Source organism: Nannospalax galili, unplaced genomic scaffold (genome assembly GCF_000622305.1).
Source record: "Nannospalax galili isolate Female #2095 unplaced genomic scaffold, S.galili_v1.0 scaffold1114, whole genome shotgun sequence".
In the NCBI taxonomy this organism is placed as follows: domain Eukaryota; kingdom Metazoa; phylum Chordata; class Mammalia; order Rodentia; family Spalacidae; genus Nannospalax; species Nannospalax galili.
In genome coordinates this window covers 163,570-168,083 of record NW_008333882.1, presented here as the reverse complement: position 1 = coordinate 168,083, position 4,514 = coordinate 163,570, and the positions used below count along the sequence as shown (strand labels likewise).

The window sequence follows — 4,514 nt, the reverse complement described above, 5'->3', positions numbered from 1 at the left end:
TTGAATGTGCTGACTTGTTTCCAATAAATTTTTCAGGTAAATGCATAAAACTGGAAACAACCAGCCTGAAAAAAAGACAAATATTGCATATTCTTTCTTGTAAGTGGATGCTACTCTTGAATATTTAGATCCATGTGTTTCAGTCAGTAAATCTGCAGAGGTCTTGAAGCTGATAAGAAGCAAAGGAGATGGGTGAGTAATAGGGAGAGGAGATAAAATGCAGTGATAGAAAGTGGGAAAAAGGAATAATTAAATAGGAAGTGTTAAATGGGGTAGGGAATAGGAGGACAGGGTAAAAGAGGGGGTCAGAAGAGGGACAAATTAACACTAAAGGCTTTTTAAAAGTCATATGGAAACTTATTCCTATAAAAAGACCAAAAATATATATGTATATACCTATACACTATAAAAGGGTTTAAATGTAGTTACCCTATTACAAGTTCAATGGCTCTCCCAGACATTACAGGTTATCAAATAAAAAGAATCCAATACCAAACCTAGCGTCACTCATCTGGAGTTGTTGACTAGGTGTTCACATAGACCCTCCAACAATACTGGCCTTTGCCATTGCTCTAAATTACCCATCAGAACTTTACAGTAAGACTCTACTCCTGAAGACACTACATTGGTGAGTTGTAGAACAAACAATAATAAATCAACCTGATGCTGACTTTGAAGCTTTAACACTACTAGCAATTTTTCATAGTGATCGAAGGTTGTATTCTTGCTACTAGAAGAGAAAAATGATTATCAAAGTTATCCAAGTATTAGCCCTGTGAAGTAAAATAACAACTGTCCTGGAAAATTATGGCAACTATTGTAATAGTTGAAGCCCATAGGGGAGATCTTATTACTATTATCCTGCTAAATAAACATAGTGTTACATTGACTACTAATGACTTGTTATATCAATAGATACTGCATCTCTCAATACTCACCATAGAAACTTCTTGTGGTAGTGGTAATTAATACAGAGATCCACAGCTGGTGGGACAGTCAGAGAATAGGAGACTGAGGAGGATTCATCCGTAAATGGGACACCTGTGGAACACTCTTTCCTCCCAAGGCTCAGAGATTATTGTAGACGAGGGGGCAGAAAGTTTTTAAAAGCCAGAAACTGGGGACAAATACAAAGAAACTGTGTTGTCCAGACACAATAGGGCTGTGGCACATATGAACCCACTGCACTTGTGACAGTGTGCATTTAACCTGTGAAAACCCAAGCCAGATGAAAACCCAGCATGGAGGGTCAGTCTTCAAGAAGACCCCATGGAATCTTAGGATCTATTGGTAATAGATAGCTCATGAGAGAGGGAGAGGCAATTTTATTTAAGGGTGTAGTGCCTGGGAGGTTGATCAGGCTCTAGGGGAATGACCCTCACCCAAGAGTACCTGGTGAACACAAATTTGACTCGATAAGACTTAGAAAAATAATAGTACACAACATGGTGGAGATGGGGGATGGAGTCCGAATATGATCAAAATTCGTTACATGAAGCCTGGGCATGGTGGCACATGCCTTTCATCCCAGCACTCAAGAGGCAAAGGCAGGTAGATCTCTGTGAACTTGACTACATGGGGAATTCCAGGCTAGCTGGGCTACAGGGGCATCCGGTCTCAAAAAACCAAAAAGATTATTGTATGAAAGTTTGAAAGAATCAATAAAAATATTTTAAAAATAAATAGAAACAAAGACATGAACAATCGACATGAGATTCACTGGAGAACTATAAAATTTGTCTTCTCCACTTCTTCCTACATTAACATCAGGAAATCTTTAGAGAGTTAGAGCAGTAATATGGACTAATGTTTCTTATTAGGAGTTTTGTGCATTGGGCCTCCAAGCTAATGTACTAGTCAATAACCAACCCATCACTCTAGATTGGAGTTTGATATCTTCATGTAGCTGGAACCAAATGTATCTTATCCTCCTTGCTTGTTTGCAAAAGGAAGCTCCCATTTGACCCTAGTGTTCATCAGTCCTGATGACACTGAGGCTTCCCTGGGAAACTTCATGGATCTGTCCCCCTTGATCATGATCCAGAACAGAAGCAGCAGAACTCTGTAAGTGTAGAGGGACCCATGTATCTGGGAAGCGAGCATGCAAGTATTATTTCCTCATCATAATGAAAAACTAAGTGTTTGATGTCCAGATGATTTAAAATGTATCATTTGTGAAGGATGTAAAGTTTTGGATTTTGGCTTTATCACAATCCCAGAAACCATATTCAGATTATATTTTCACTTATACTATTCATAAGCATCTTCATAGACACTATCCATAAGCATTTCCCCACAGTAGCAGCAAATGGTTCCTTCTAAACTGATTCCTAAGAAGTGAAAAGGATTATGATGGTGGTTATAGGGAAGATGAGGAGGGTGGCACTCTCCAAAAACACCATGAACTGTTTATGAGAACTTCTCAAATTTCAGGCAGTGTTGTGTGCCCCAAGTAACTTGTTTCATTTTCTGTGTTACATTTTACAATAATTATAAAGGCCAACCTTGTTTGAGATTGGACTAATGTATCCCATGATAACCTTCAACTCTTCATCATCCTATCTATAGCTCTTAAGTGCAGGGAGTACAGGTAAGCTCCATCATGCTTGGCTTATTAGTATTAGCTTACAGCAAATGAAAGGGCACATTATTATTATTATTATTATCATTATTATTATTATTGCCTAAATTTTAGCAGGGTGTTATACAGAAAACTGTGCTTACATATGCTCATATGATTTCAAATGCAGAGCATGTTATCAAATGTATTCTGGAGGGTTGTTTCGTTGACAACCAAGGAGGCATTTCACTTTTTTTTAACCTGAGCAGCATTCCCCCTTCTCTCTTCCTCTTTATCTCTCTGTGTCTCTTTCTTTGTCTCTTGCCCTATATGGTGTGTGTGTGTGTGTGTTTGTGTGTGTGTGTGTGTACATGTGAATGCTTCCCTCTCTCTCCCTCCTGTCATTTTCTCTCTTCTTTGTCTTCTCTCTCTCTCTCTCTCTCTCTCTCTTTCTCTCTCCACTTTTTCTGATATATCTGAAAGCAAAGCAACTGATTTCATTGTATGACTGATGGCTGAAGATTACAGGCTAAGGCTACAGAAAGGGTAGACACATAGTCACATATCACTGACTTTTTGTCACCCTGGATTTTCTTGCAGCTTTCCATTTTCTCCATCCATGTTTTCTTTATCCCACACAATCACATATCTAGAATCTGTTTCTACTTAGTAAACTAGAGAACTTTCAAACACATGCCTGGAATATTCCTGTGGCCAAGATTTTGAGATTTCTGCTGATGACTACAGTGCTTTGGAACGTCCTCATCACCGTGACTGTCAGCACTGACTCTGACCTCCACACCCACATGTACTTCTTCCTCTCCACCCTGTCCTGGTCTGACATTGGCTTCATCTCCACCACCATTCCAAAGTTGATTCTGAACATCCAAAGTCAAAGCACAGTCATCTCCTATGCAGGATGCTTCATCCAGATGTCTCTTTTTATCAATTTTGGATTTATGGATGTCATGCTTCTGAGTTTGATGGCCTGTGACCGATTTGTGGCCATCTGACATCCCTTGAATTTCTCCGTTATCATGAATACTCACTTCTGTGTCGCTTTGGTTCTTCTGTCTTTTTTCTTTAGCTTTGTGGAAACCCAGTTACATCTGTTGATTGCATTACAGATGAGGAATTTCAAGGATGTGGAAATTGATTATTTCTTCTGTGACCCTTCAAGGTCTTTAATATTTCCTGTTCTGACAACTTCACAAATAACATAGTTCATATTTGGTTGGTATAATATACGGTATGTTTTCCATCTCAGAGATCCTTTTCTCTTATTATAAAATTGTTTCTTTCATTCTGAGCATGCCATCCTCAGGTGGTAGGTATAAAGCTTTCTCCACATGTGGGTCTCATCTGTCAGTGGTTTGCTTATTTGGAGGAGCAGGGATTGGATTATATGTTGGAACTACTATGTCTGATTCATCTAGAATCAATGCTCTGTCCTTAATGACATACACAGTTGTCACCCATATGTGGAATACCTTCATCTACAGCCTGAGGAACAGGGACACGAAAAGTGCCCTGAGAAGGCATGGCAATATCCGGCTATATGGCATTCATTTTTAATATACTTTTGGAAAATACATTAAATTGGGTGGGGACAGTGAGGGGAGATGCAAATAGGGGAGAGTATCTAAATACCATCAAACTGTATTATATGAAAATCACAAAAATTCAATGAAAAATGAAATTAAGAATAAAATTAATATGTATGTAATGGTTATACTTTTCACTGTGTTTCATAATACACTGGAATTAATGAGGTTTGAGGAGGAAAGAATGAGTTATTCTAAATGGTTATAGATTTCCACTATGAAAGATGAGAAATTACTAGAGATTAATAATAACAATTGCCACCTAACTGGACTGCAAATTAATGATCAGCTAAAATGTTAATGCTTATATATAAGGATATGTATTTGTGTGTGCAGTCACTGAATATGAG

General features: G+C 38.3%; 1 pseudogene; it reads left to right on the top strand.

Annotated features, from left to right (window-relative positions):
- The first annotated feature begins 3,297 nt into the window (after positions 1-3,297).
- On the top strand, positions 3,298-4,135 carry LOC103730457 (annotated as a pseudogene).
- Positions 4,136-4,514: the final 379 nt, after the last annotated feature.